The 15554-nt window shown below is 35.0% G+C and overlaps 1 pseudogene; it reads right to left on the bottom strand.

The window, feature by feature from the left end:
* Positions 1 to 1551: 1551 nt before the first annotated feature.
* On the bottom strand, positions 1552 to 13404 carry LOC114206329 (heterogeneous nuclear ribonucleoprotein D-like pseudogene; annotated as a pseudogene).
* Between the last annotated feature and the right edge of the window lie 2150 nt (positions 13405 to 15554).

Here is a 15554-nt window from a genome sequence, read left to right as displayed (position 1 = left end):
GTTATACGCAAACAATGAATCATGGAACACTACATCAAAAACTAATGATGTAATGTATGGTGATTAACATTACATAAAAAAAAAGTGCATCCCTATCCAGCACTACACACAAAGGTGGGCTCTGGATGGATGAAAGTTCTAAATTTGCTAGATAAAACTAAAGTTAATAAAAGAATTATGTGGAAGATTAAAACAAATATATCAAAATCCCACAAGCAGAAAGAGCCAATGATGCTAATGATACCTACATGCCCAGTTCTTTTAAAGCAGCCAACATTTCTTATTGAACACAATTTGGGTCAGTTTTTTATTTCTAGGAAAAAAATCCATATTCAATTGCAAAATATAAGAACATTATTATTTTATGCTGGTTTCAAGAAGGCTTTAAGAATGCTTCTTAAAAACTCCTGGTTCCTATTATCTACGAAGCATTTTAGACTTTGTAATTTAAGGTTGCTTTTAGGAAGATCTGCTACTCTGGGTTCATCTTGAAACATAGGCCTTTAGAAATACAATGCTTTATTTTTTTAGAAATATGAAACGCCTATATTTGAGAAACTTGATGTGTTCAACCTAGTATAGAATTAGACTGAAGGCAAAATGTCACATTTGTTTTCATTTTCACTCTCTGATCACTCTCTTTTTCACTTCTCTACCCAAAACCTAGAATGATATTTATAGAATGCAAGCAGGGATCATTATTCTCATTAAAACATAGTAATGATGATTTTGTGCACTGAACATGTATTTCTCACCATGCTCTACGGGGTATTAAATAAAATCTGGTCCTTTTTTAGTGTATGTGCTGCTGAAAGAAGCACTAGAATCTGGCCCTTTTATTCTTCCAAACTTAACTCATACTGAAAATTTAAATCATCTACATCAGAGCTCTTTAAAGGGACAAAAATGAAGACTAGCTCCACAAACATGATTTCAGTATCCAGGAAGAAAAAATGATTTCACTTGTCTGGGAAGAAAAATAATCTTTGGTTTCAAAAAGTTCTGAAGCTGAAAAGCAGGTTACTCAACTTGCCCTCATCAAGGTGAAGGACTCCTTTATCAGAATGATAGTTCACTCAACTGGCTTTATCAAACAACCGTTTATTCTTCAAAGTTCATTTCAAAACCTCAACTCTCTGTTTCCATCAACACTAAAATTTTATATAAGGAACTTTGTCCATAATCATAAGCTCTACATTGGAACTTCTGCCTTAAATCAGACCCAACAATATAAAAAATATCTTGTCCTTAACCTCCCCTTGGCAATCTGTCAAGGCCAGTGTCTCTCTTCACACAGTAATTGAACAAGGCTCTGCTTGATCAACAGGTTGTTTTGGTGTTGTTTAGGAGGTTGCTCCTTAAGCTACATCATAGTATCCTTCATCTCTGGCTTCTCTCTCTGGCTTTTTTTTTTTTTTTTTAACAATCACATAAGGAAGCATTTATTTGAGGTTTAACATGGAATCATACAAATAAAATTTGTATAAACACAAATCCACATCGAGTCATAACACAGATAGCAAAAGACAAAGTAAAAAAGAAAACTAATTGGCGGCTATATACAGTTGGACAGTTGTGTCTTGTACACTAGAAAGTCTTTTACAAAATAATCATCTTAGATCAACAGAAGACTAATCTTCAATGTCGTCCTGCAAGATGGGTTAACTTTAGCAATCTCCTCCTGTCTTCTCCAACATCCTCCTTTAGTATGGCTGGTAATTGTTTTGGTGATTGCCACCCCCTCGAGATGCCTTGCCGTAAGCGCTCTGTTGCCCACTGTAGTCTGCACATCCCTGTCCATATCCATAGTTCCCATAGTTATACCCAGTATAATCATAGCCGCCATAGCCACTATAGTTTTGATCACCACCATAGGCACTATTGTAATTTCCATATCCTTGATCATAATAGTTATTAAATCCTTGGTTCCAGTTTTGGCCCTGATCTCATCCATGACCCCTAGTACCACCTCCTCCACCAGCTGCAGCACCTCTTCCTCCTTTTTGTTGTTGCTGTTGCTGCCTGTATACCTCTTTGGGTTGTGCAACTTTGATTTCACACTTCCCAGAACCAATTTGATGATACCTGCTTTCTAACAATTTCTTTACTGGCTCTTCATCGGTATATGTAATAAAACAAAATCCTCTTCTTTCATTTGTTTTTGTATTCATGGGAAGTTCAATATTTTCAATCTCTCCAAAGGCTCCAAAATATTCTTTAATTTGTTCTTCAGAAGTATCTGGGCTCAATCCACCCACAAAAACCTTTTTGGGGGGTTCTTTCCCTTTTAAAGCTTTGGCCCTTTTGGGGTCTATCAATTTGCCATCCAATTTGTGTTCTTTCAGTTCCAAAACCTTATCAACACTAGCAGCGTCTTTGAAAAGCACAAATCCAAATCCTCTTGATCTTCCAGTCACTGGATCTGTTTTTATTGTACATTCTACAACTTCCCCAAATCGAGACAAATATTCAGTCAGATCTTTCTTGCTTGTATCCCTCAGCTCAAGCCTCCAATAAACATTTTACCGTCATCCTGCTGATTCTTGCTCCCGTTGATCTTGGATCCCTCTGCGAATTCCTCTATGTTGCTGTACTCGTTCATGTCCTCCATGGTGGCGGAGTCGTCGGCCGTGAGGTGCTGGCACGTAGTCTGGGTCGCGGCAGCAGCGGCGGCGGAGCGTTGTATGGAGCTGGATTTAAAATGGCGGTGGAAGAGATCTCTCTCTCTCTCTCTCTCTCTCTGGCTTTTTATCTACTTGGATGATTCCCTTTCTTCAGAAGTCTATTTAAGTATTCCCACCTCAGAGGGACATAGTACCTGAATTTTCCTTACTTTTCTCTATTAGAGTCCTCTCTCCATTATCTTTATAACTATTTATAACGTAAAATAATGTGATTGCTTACTCAGTTGTGTTTTGCTTGTTTTCACTCCACTAGATGTAATCATGAGGAACTCAGGAACTGCTAGGCAATTCTTTTTTTTTTTAAGATTTTATTTATTTATTTATTTGAGAGAGAGAGAGAATGAGAGACAGAGAGCACGAGAGAGAAGAGGGTCAGAGGGAAAAGCAGACCCCCCGCTGAGCAGGGGACCCCCCCCCCATGTGGGACTCGATCCGGACACTCCAGGATCCCGACCTGAGCCAAAGGCAGTCACTTAACCAACTGAGACACCCAGGCGCCCTAGGCAATTCTAATAACTATATCCTCAATGAATGTGGAAAGAAGGAGAGAGAGAAAGAAAGAAAGGAAGAAGAAAGAAAGAAAAGAAAGAAAGAAAGAAAGAAGAAAGAAAAGAAAAAAGGAAGAGAATGAAGAAAAGAAAGAAGAAAGAAAGAAAGAAAGAAAGAAAGAAAGAAAGAAAGAAAGAAGAAAGAAAGAAAGAAAGAAAGAAAGAAAGAAAGAAAGAAAGAAAGAAAGAAAGAAAGAAAAAGAAAAAAGAAAGAAAGAAAGAAAAAAGAAAAAGGAAGGAAGGAATGAAGGAAGGAAAAAGAGACAATGAGGATACAAAACAAATGAGATACAATTCTTATTCAAGTATTTCTTGGGGGTGGAATAAAGAAAATAGAGAATTTAATATCTGTTTTGTCTATGTACACAGATGCTCCAAAAGTAGTACGGACTAAAACAATTGCTGATGATATTAGGAAATAAACTTGACAGGTCACCGCCAGTTAGAAAAATGATGGGTCTTGAGTGATTGAAAAAGAAGTAATATTGGCCAGAAAAAAAATTTCAGCATGCTACAGGAATCTGACTGAACTCTGAAGCTATCCAATGAAAAAAATAAACACTAGTGGTTTCTGAATATTTAGTGCTGAGTGAAAAAGTTTTACTGTCAAACATGAAACCTGATCCCACTCAGCACCTGACTAGATACTCAGGGATGAGGTTTAAAGGACAAGTAATATTGCCAGACTTTTACAACTAAAAGGCCATACACTATCTCTGTCACCTATTAGGGAAGCAGAGTCTCTAATTTGTGTTAACTGAGTGGTGATAAATGGGTTCATTGACACTGGATTGTTATCAATTGCTGCATAACAAATTATTCCAAAATTTAGTGACTTAAAACAATAAATATTTTCTTTTTTTAAGATTTTTATTTATTTATTTGAGAGAGAGAATGAGATAGAGAGAGAGAGCATGAGAGGGTAAGAGGGAGAAGCAGACTCCCAGTGAGCAGCCCAATGCAGGACTCGATCCCAGGACTCCAGGATCATGACCTGAGCCGAAGGCAGTCGCTTAACAAACTGAGCCACCCAGGCACCCTGTCAATAAATATTTTCTAACTCAAACAAATTCTAAAAGCTGGATTTCTTTTAGAAAAAGAAGTGGAGTGGCTCAGATGAGTGGTTCCTAGGGTGTCTCTCATGGTGTTTGTTAGGACTGCATGAAGGTTTGACTAGGACTGGGGAATTCACTCCCAGGATGTATGTGTGTATGTATGCACACATATACATATACATCCATACATGTCCATATACAACCTACCAGTCGAATATCATTTATTTGGTTGGTTGTTTGCTGGAAAATCTTAACTAACACCAAGCTTCCATAAATTTTGTCAACTCATGAAGCTTTAGGAGGAGTTCAAGTCTGATAAGTTTTCTGTGAAAATGTATGCTAATCTATCAGTTTGTTGGTGTAGTTTGCAGGAATTTGCCAGGGAGAGCCACAAGGGACAATATTTCTAGTACTCCAAATATTTGGGTCCTAAGAGAAATATTTCTGATAAACCTCAGGGTGTCCTGCTGTGAATGTCTTCCTGTTCGAGGTACTCAGAAATTATGTGTGATCTCAATGAAAACTGGTCTGCTTGCTAAAGGAACAGTGAGACTATGTGAAGAAAAATATTGTGCTCTGTCCTATTACAGAGCACGAAGATCAGAAGACATGATACAGAAAACAAAGTAATGGTGGGGAAACAGAGGCAATTAAATCAAATATGAAGAGTCTGTGTAGAGAAAGAATATGCATAGAGAAAAGAAGAAATATTGTGTCCAGGAAAGCTAAAGGTAATGATGCTCTTTCTGAAAAAAACTAATATATACCACTTATCATATCATAGTCAAATAACAAAAAACTGCATTTAAAGATATTAATAGAGAGGAGAAAATCTGTAGCTCTGGAGTGTGGGTGTTGGGGGGAGGGGAAGATTTGTAGTAATTGGTCATGACTAACGTCCTACACAGGAAAAGGAAGGACTGGGCATTGATGGCACTGCAACCCATTCTTCCCATGGATTATATGATTGCAGAGCTACTAAATTTGATTTCTGGAGAATAGTCTATAATATTAGAAGGATGGGCTTTTTATAAGGGTTAAAGTGCATCTTGTCATCGCTGGAAATAATTACCAGGAGACACATCAATGTGAGTTAGGAAAGGTTTCAAACTAAAATATGAGAGTTAAAAGGACAGAAAAGAAATATTCAAATAAAACCATCAACTGCACCTTATGCATATTTAGTAGCATAGACAAATGGAGAACATAAGAAAAGGGCATGCTCAGTAATTCTTAAGAAAAAATAACTAGTATATATAGTAATAGCTATATAATAATACAAGGATTTCAAAATTTTAAAATAAGAATATAAATGAGATTTCACAATTTGAGGAACTCCCTATTCGATTATGACAATAAATTCTTATGATTCATGAAAAGACCCACTTTCAGTGTTTTGGACCCTAGGCTAAGCACTTTATAAGCATTCAGTGATCATTTGTATTGGATACTATAGTTTTCTCCCATTTGGCAATACAGTAAATTCTGTGAGGTTAAATCATTCACCCAAGGGAAGACATCTGAAAAGAGGCAGAACAAAATATGAATTTAAAACTATTTCTATTCAACCTTACTGTTTTAAAAGATAGCTGCTTAGAGATTCATGAGAGGCCTGGGACTGAAAGGGATGTCAAGTATGCTAATTGTCAGAATCAGAATCCATGTAAATAGACACACACATACACACAGTTACATACACATACATATAACACATATTTGCATGCATAAATACATATATGGAAAAATATATTAATGTGTGTGTATCCAATTCAAGATAGCGAACTAGGAAGTTTATTTGCTTACCTCCTATTTGGGGAAAAAAAGATATTGAAGATACAATGAAATAGAACAAAGAAAATGTAGTTAAGGCAATGCTGTGAACAGGAAAATTCATCAGTAAACACATAGCTATATGGTTTTCTGGGCTACTGAAAGTAAGAGAATCAAGCTAACAGCATATCAAATAAATTCTTTCTTATTTTATTTTTTACTGTTAATATTTTTATTATTGATATTGTTTATCTTTTATTTCTGGTATTTCAATTTGAATCATAGTTTCTTTCTCTCTGCTCTAAGACACGCTGTCTTTTCCCACTAAACCCATTAGAATATTAATAAGTTATTTTAATGTTCCTCTGTGATTATAATATCTGAATCAGCTTTGAATCTGTAGGTTTCTCTTTTCTTTTTTAATATAAGTTTTAGATAGTTAACATACAGTAAAATATTGTTTTCTGGAACAGAATTTTGATTCATCACTTACATACAACCCCCAGTGCTCATCATAACAAGTGCCCTCCTTAATACCCATTACCCATTTAGTCCATTCCCCATCCACCTCCCTTCGGTCAACCCTCAGTTTGTTCTCTATTGTTAAGAATCTCTTATGGCTTGTTTTCCTCTTCCCGTTTTTCTCTTCCCCCTTCCCATAAGCTCATCTGTTTTCCTTCTTAAATTCCACTTTTGAGTGAGATCATATGGTTTTTGTCTTTCTCTGACTGACTTATTTCACTTAGCATAATACACTCTCGCTCCATCCATGTTGTTGTGAATGGCAAGATATCATTCTTTTTGATGGTTAATATTCCAGTGTGTATATGTGTGTGTGTGTGTATGTGTGTGTGTGTATACACACACATATATAGTGTAGACACAGCACACATATATAGTGTAGATACAATATGTGTACACAATGTATACACACACACACATACACACACACACACGCTGCATCTTCTTTATCCATTCATCTGCGGATGGACATTTGGGCTCTCTCCATAGCTTGGCTATTGTTGATAATGCTGAAATAAACATCAGGGTGCATGTATCCCTTTGAATCTGTAGTTTTGTATCCTTTGGGTAAATACCTAGTAGTGCAATTGCTGAATTGTAGGGTAGTTATATTTTTAACATTTTGAGGAACCTTCCTACTGTTCTCCAGAGTGGCTGTGCCAGTTTGCATTTCCACCAACACTGCAAGAGGGTTCCCCTTTCTCTACTTCCTTGCCAACGCCTGTTGTTTCTTCTATTGTTAATTTTAGCTATCCTGACAGATGTAAGATATCTCATTATGGTTTTGATTTGTATTTCCCTGATGATGAGTAATGTTGAGCCTCTTCTGATGTGTCTGTTAGCCATTTGGATGTCTTTTTTAGAAAAGTATCTATTCATGTCTTTTGCCCATTTCTTAACTGGGTTATTTGTTTTTTAGTTATTGAGTTTGGTAAGTTCTTTGTAGACTTTGGATACTAACGCTTTATCTGATATGTCTTTCGCAAATATCTTCTCCCATTCCATAGGCAGCCTCCTTTTAGTTTGTTGATTGTTTCCTTTGCTGTACAAAAGCTTTTTATCTTGATGAAGTCCCAACAGTTCATTTTTACTCTTTGCCTTATCTGTGATAATGTGTCTGGTAAGAAATAGCTATGGCCAAGGTCAAAGAGGTTTCTGCTTGCATTCTCCTCTAGGATTTTGATGGTTTCCTGTCTCACATTAAGATCTTTCATCCATTTTGAGTTCATTTTTGTGTATGGTGTATGAAAGTGGTCCAGTTTTATTCTTCTGTGTGTTGCTGTCCAGTTTTCATGACACCATTTGTTGAAATGACTGTCTTTCTTTCCATTGGATATTCTTTCCTGCTTTGCAAAGATTAGTTGGCCATAGAGTTGTGGGTCCATTTCTGGTTCTCTGTTCTATTCCATTGATCTATGTGTCTGTTTTTGTGCTAGTACCATACCATCATGATGACTAAAGTTTTGTAATATAGCTTAAAATCCGGAATTGTGATGTCTCTAGTTTTGTTTTTCTTTTTCAGAATTGCTTTGGCCATTTGAGGTCCTTTGTGGCTCCACACAAATTTTAGGATTTTTTGTTCTAGCTCTGTGAAAAATGCTGGTGGTATTTTGATGCAGATTGCATTGAAATGTGTAGATTGCTTTAGGTAGTATAGATATTTTAACAATGTTTATTTTTCCAATCTATGAGCATGGAATGCTTTTCCATTTCTTTGTGTCTTCTTCAATTTCTTTCATAAGTATTCTATAGTTTTCAGAGTATAGATCTTTTACTTCTTTAGTTAGATTTATTCCTTATATCTTACTGGTTTTGGTATAATTGCAGATGGGATCAATTCCTTGATTTCTTTTTCTGCTGCTTCATTTTTGGTGCATAGAAATGCAACAGATTTCTGCAAATTGATTTTATATCCTGTGACTTTGCTCAATTCATATATGAATTCTAGCGATTTTTTTGGTGGAATCTTTCAGGTTTTCTGCATAGAGTATCATGTCATCTGCAAATAGTGAAAGTTTGACTTCTGCGATTGTTCCAACATCTGAATCAGCTCTGAATCTGTTGATTTCTTTATTGCTCAATAATGGTTTTTTTTGTTTTAATTTTTATTTTAGGTGTATCCCATAAGTTTGATTTCATGTTGACACTGACATTGTCCTATGGGACAGTAGAGAATGAGGTGAATAGTACTTATAGCTCCTCTCTTGTTAGGCTTTTAGTGCAGGAGCTTGTGCCAGTCTAATTAGAAGATGATCTGAGTTTGGGTACCACTGTTGCTATTGTCACCTTCAGGGCACTACAGTTTCATAGTCTTCTGGTGGTGAGCTTCTCTTACCTATGCTTAGAGTGGCAGCTGGCTGCCAGAAAGTTTTCCTAGTGTTCATGCTCTGTTTTCAACTTTCAGGGGTCTGTATATCTAACAGAGAGAGCTCCAACTCCACGCTCTTGCCCCTCTCCAGTGGTGAAATATTGTTGCTCTTCAGTTGGTGCTAGGCAACTTGAGTTCTTTGATGGTCACCAGAAAAATTAAGATTTTGAAGTTTATCTTCATTTTTCTCATTATTATGTAGGAATGATATTTTTTGCAATGCTCTACATTATGAATGGAATAGAAAGCTTACCTTTCTTTTTGAAAACAATTTTCTTGGATATATATTCCTGTGTAAAAATATTTTCTTGTTTAATCATTTAATATGTCGCTCCACTGTGTTTTGGCTTTATTGTTTCTGACAAGACTGATATCATTCTTAACTTTGCTTTTTTGTATATAATGTGTCTTTTTTCTTGCTGCTTTAAGATTTTCACTTTATCATTAATTTTTAGCAATTAGAGAATGATATGGTTCCTTGTCATGTTCTTTGGTTTAGAAATGATCTATCAGAAGTGAGTTAGAGAGCTCACTGGGCTCACCTTGATAGTTTGCCTTCCTTTGTGGATTACTGTCTTGCACTATGGGTGATCCAAGTACATATTTTTTGAAATTTATTGTTTCATACATTGTGTTTAAGTTTCAATTTGTTTAAAGATGAAGGGTAAGTTTAGTCTTTTTTACTTCTCTTTTTATAAAGAATTTATTTATTTCAGAGAGACAGAGAGAGAATGAGTGGGGGTGGGGGCAGGAGCAGAGGGAGAAGGAGAAGCAGACTCCCCACTGAGCAGGGAGCCCAACACAGGGCTCAATCCCAGGACCCTAGGATCATGACCTGAGCCAAAAGCAGACCCTTAACCTACTGAGACACCCAGGTGCCCCTAAATTTAGTCTTTTTAATTTCATCTTGGCCGTCACAAGTTTCAATACATCTTTGACTGACAAAATTTTTAAATTTAAGTTGCTTTGACAATTAAGATAAAATTTTCTTTATTAAGAATTGTTTATTGAGAACTTATATTTTTATATTTTGTAAATTGTTTTCTTTCACTGTTCTTAAACACTTTGATTTTGAATATGCATGTTAAGGGGGTTGGTGGAGCTACTTGTAGTCCTTGTAAACTTTAGATCTGGTATAAAACCACATATTATACATTAAAAAGAATAAGATAAGGGACACCTGGGTGGCTCAGTCAATTAAGCATCTGCCTTCAGCTCAAGTCATGATTCCAGGGTCCTGAGATCAAGTCCCACATCAGGCTCCCTGCTGAGCAGGGAACCTGCTCTCCCTCTGCCTACTGCTCTCTCTCGCATTCTCTCTCTGACAAATAAATAAATAAAATCTTTAAAAAAATAAAAATAAAAAAATAATAAGGTAAAACCACATATTCACCACTTGCCTATAGAGGCCTACTAGGTGTATAATGAACTATGTTGCTAAATGAACTGCCAGGTATTGAGAAACATGCTACATTATAGGCAACAACTTATAAAGGGAGGAATAAAATACAACATAAATTAATTTACACAAAAAATTTTGCCATGATAATTTCTCTAGATTGTAATCATTATCAAGGAGTAAACTATACATACACTTTATACCATATACAGTGAGCCACAGAACAAGAGAATTAACTGTCATTTACTGATTTGTAATTTCTTTCATATGATTAAGACTCAATTGGAATAAAGAAATTAGTGTTTTCTCCAAGGTATTTTTTTATTCTTGTATATATTACCACAAATACATCATTCAAAAATGGAATATGACCTTGTCATAGACTTCAAATTTAAGTTTGAAATCTTTGACTGAGTTATTTGGTTAAAAAATAAAAGAATAGAGGAACTTATGGTTTCCATTTTCACATGTAAAGATCTTGGAAGTCATCACTCTGGCCTAACAACAAGCAAAAAGCTGAACAAATTAAAATCAACAACTCTTCTTAGACTCATGAGGGAATTGAGGTCACAAGCCAAACAACTGTCCCCCAAATTATAGTAACAGAGAGGTAGGGGTGCTTGGGTGGTACAGTTGGTTAAGGCTCTGAATCTTGTTTACCAAGATTGGTTGATCAGGTTGATCAGGTTGTGATCTCAGGGTCATGAGATAAAGCCCCGTGTCAGGCTCTGTGCTGAACTCAGAGTCTGTTAAACTTTCTCTCTCCCCCTCCCTCAGCCCCTCCCTGCCTCCCTCTCTCTCTCTCTCAAATAAATAAATAAATCTTATAAATATTTTTTTAAGAGAAAAACACAGGTAGATACTGAGAATTATAATCTACCAGAGCAGAAACCAGTACTCAGGTACAAATACCTATGCTGTAATTGACAATTTGCTGGAGGCTAGTATGGATAAGCCAGATGATTTAAAAATCCAGGAAGTTGCCAGTCTCACATGGATCCCCACACTTTTGTGAGTTTTAACTACAAGAGTCCTATCAGATTCTCAATTTGTTCAAAATGATAATAGAAACAATGTATTCAATGATTATAGCTTACGTATAAGTGAAATGAATAAATAAATGGTAAATAATAGGGTTAATAAAACAAACTCTTTAATATATGCATGCTCTCCTTCTCTAAGCTTTTTAAAAAGATTGAAAATTATACAAGATAATAAATATAGCAATGTATTATTGGGTTTGTGATATATATATATATAAATTTAATATGTGTAACAATAATAGCATAAAAGGGGAAAGATGGAATAGGGCTGTATAGAAATTACATTTTAAAATCTCACTAGAATTAAGGTTTTTGTTTGTTTGTTTTTTTACATTCAGTGCAGATTCTGAGAGGATGTATATGTAAACCTAGGGCAACCACTAAGAAAATAACTTTAAACAATACAGTGATGAAAAAATCATCAAATAAATCAAAATGTGACCCCAGAAAATACTCAATGAAAAATTACACAATAAGGGAGGAATAGAGGAGCAAACTAGGCATGACACATATATAAAACAAGAAGTAAATATAAATCCAACTATATCCATTATAACACTAAATGTGAGTGGATTAAAAATCCAATTGAAAGACAAATATTTTTATATAGGATTAAGAAACATAGGAGGCACATTTTAGATTTAAATATAAAAATGAATTAAAAGCAAAGGGTGGAAAATGGTATATTATGAAAATAGCAACCATAAAAAAGCTGAAATGCCTATAGTATTACAAAAAGAAAGTAGGCTTTAAAACAGAAAATGCTATAAGATATAAAGAGGGACTTTTAAAACAATACAAGTCTTAATCCATTAGAAAAATATGACAATTATATATGGCTCCTGACAATAGAACCCCAAAATACATGAAGCCAAATCTGACAGTATAGAATGAAAAACTGGTAATTCAACAATAATAGAGATTCCATATTCCACTTTCAATACTGTATAGAACTAGGCAAAAGATCAACAAATATGTCCATGTCAGTAACTATCTTGGTCCAATCTGTTTATCCTTTTCCTTATCTATCACTATCAGAACCTCACATATATTCTTCAGGTTTCTGATAATTATTAGCAAAATCTGGAAATTCTCTTGTCAGTTCAGACTTTAAAAATGTTTGGTAGGGTACTAGATATGGCTCTGAACTAGTGCTAAATACAGCAACATGTGGTAAAAATGGACTAGGTATAGTGTGTGTTCTTTTGCAAGGAAAATACCTACGATAAAGTAATTGCTAAGCCTTCAGACAAGATAAGAATAGTCTTAATAGACAGGGGAAAGCAGAAGCTTCTGTATCCAAGAGGTGTACACTCATTTGAATTCATCAAGATGTCTTTACTACAATTATGTAGGTCTCAGTCTTTCTAATAAATAAGAGAAATTTTACTTAGTACCTCAAGAATGGCTGTGAATTTAACTTATTTGTATTACAGCATTTGTCATATCAAATCAGACTTCGTTGGTTTTTTTTTTAATTTTGTCTTTTTTTTCAGTTAGATTTTCAGGATGTAAGGTCTTGTAGAACAGTCATTAAAAAAGAAATCTGGTCCTCAGAATTTGCCTTGAGCTGAGAAACTAAGACTTAACTTGTCATTTTCCTTCTTCAATCAAGTTCCATTGTGAGCAGCCATTCTGTCTTAATTCTGGTACAAGATACTACATCATTCATAGATCAATGTCAGAAGCAAAAACAACTCCAATTATTTTAAATAGGAAAGGAATTGAAACAGACATGTTGGTGTTTACGATGTTAAGGGAATTCTGAAAGAGAAAGTTCTAGATTGGATCATCTAAGAATGACTCACAAAATAACACAGAATTGCTCTAGGAAGGCTTCCATTAGAGTATGCTAATGCTAGAAGCTACCATCATTCCTGACCTAACTGCCTCTCCCATCTGAGAAGCTAGAGAATGGACACTGGAATGAATTTTGCTACAGAGTGACTTTATGTATTACTTACCAGACCTATCAACCAGAAGTTGTAAGAAATAGTCCTGGGGCTCGACTCCATCCTCCAAATCTCAAGACTATATCTACTTCTTAGAAAGAAATGACTACATATAAATGAGTCTAAAAATGTACTTTATTTCCAATCTCTTCTGATTGATAAAAGTTGGAATGGAGGGTAACTGTATGCCTAATCCAGAATATCCAGAAAATAAATGGAATCTGTGCATCATAGTAATTTTATTCCCATGTAATTCATTTAAAAATACACATGAATTATAACTTACTTAATGGTAATTTCTTTTGCTCCTGGGACTCATGTTTCCAGGCAATTTCCTTCAGAGAATTTGTTTATATATATATTTATTATTTAAAACTTTGTATTAAGTATGCATTTATATTTCTCTGCAATAAATTTATGCATATAAAATGAACTTTAAAATACATACAATTTCCATGATGTTTTAGAGTGTCATATTGAATAATTATTCTGAATTATGTTATTATTACAGTTGTTATTGAGTTCATATTTAATCCAAGCAATAAAACATATCTTTATTTTGAAATATAATTATCAAATCAAGTAAAATTATATAAGGGAAGCATTATAATGGGGCAGGTAGATCTTATTGACAACTTTTTTATGTGTCCATAATTTAGTATTTTTTTAATGTTAGAATGAAACATTCAGTGATCCTTAATAACAAAATGAAAAGAGGGTATGGGCACTATTATGAGTGCTTATGGAAGGCACATTAGTGATTGTTGCTAAGTCCATTATTTCAGTAGAATCCACAATAGTGAAACTCCAACATATTTCTTTTTTTTTTTAAGATTTTATTTATTTGACAGAAGGAGCACAAGCAGGGGGAGCAACAGGCAGAGAGAGAGGGAGAAAAAGCCTTCCCACAGAGCAGGGAGCCCGATGAGGGACTCGATCCCAGGACCCTGGGATCACGACCTAAGCCGAAGGCAGCCGCTTAACCAACTGAGCCACCCAGGTGTCCCCAACATATTTCTATTAAATTAATCTAAGTCAAACAAACTCGTGGTGGGAATGAATAAATATGAGGATAAATGTCCAGGAATGAGAGTGACAAGGTATCTTGTTCCAAAGAGAAAACAAATTTATGTTTCAATAAACTTGTCAAAAGAGTTATGAAAATCTGTCTCCTGTGACTCATAAAAAATGTTAAAATATATTACCACTTATTTGAAAATGCAGTTACAATATTTTGATTTAAATATGGATTTTTTAATCACTTCTTCCTTGCAATATGTAGCAGAAATACAGGTGAATGAAAGTGTTCACTAAACTTTCTCATTACTCAGAGTAGTGAAAATTAAGAAAGGATATATGTTAACAGAAAGCTTTTTACAAATTTTGAATATTGAGGTACTAAGATGGAAAGATACTGTCTTAATCAGCATCACACATTTGTTATCTGATTGACATAGTTGCTGATACTTGCTATTTTATTGGATACATTCATTGCTTTGTCTCACAGAACCAATGCATTGTTTTGGAACAGAGAAGTTCATTACCATAAAAAAGTCTTGGAGTTCCTGGGTGGCTCAGTCCTTAAGCGTCTGCCTTCAGCTCAGGTCATGATCCCAGGGTTCTGGGATTGAGCCCCACATAGGGCTCCCTGCTCAGCGGGGAGCCTGCTTCTCCCTCTCCCACTCCCCCTGCTTGTGTTCCCTCTCTACCTGTCTCTCTCTCTCTCTCTATCAAATAAAATAAATAAGATCTTAAAAAAAAAAAGTCTCTTCTCATGGCCATGGAGAAAGGAAGAGTGTTTGTAAAATACGCAAATGGATTTATGCTCATTTTCCCAGTAAAGTCCTTTTCATTTTATGGCTTACTGTCAGATTGTACCCAGGAAAGCATTTATAGAAAATAGAATAGATGGAATTTATGTCAAGAACAGTAGATGAGACATACTTCTCAAAGCAAATGATTTTAAAAGAAAAGAAACTCATTAAGTATGTTTTTCATCAGAGATTAATGGATATCAGGGTTTTTCAATATACTTCTTAATCTCAAGAAAATCTCTAGACAAAATTCTATTTTGTTTTAGTGTTAGGATTTGCTTCCAGTTCCTAGGTTACATCACGAAATTCTTATCTTTAGAATGTAATAGTTTTAATATTTTGATCATTCTATATGTGAGAACAAAATTTAATTCAGAAATTACAGAAACAACAATTTCT

This window comes from Eumetopias jubatus, unplaced genomic scaffold, assembly GCF_037043125.1.
Source record: "Eumetopias jubatus isolate StellerSeaLion01/CBP00866 unplaced genomic scaffold, mEumJub1_p1.0 scaffold_7, whole genome shotgun sequence".
In the NCBI taxonomy this organism is placed as follows: Eukaryota; Metazoa; Chordata; class Mammalia; order Carnivora; family Otariidae; genus Eumetopias; species Eumetopias jubatus.
This window is presented reverse-complemented; position numbering and strand designations above follow the sequence as displayed.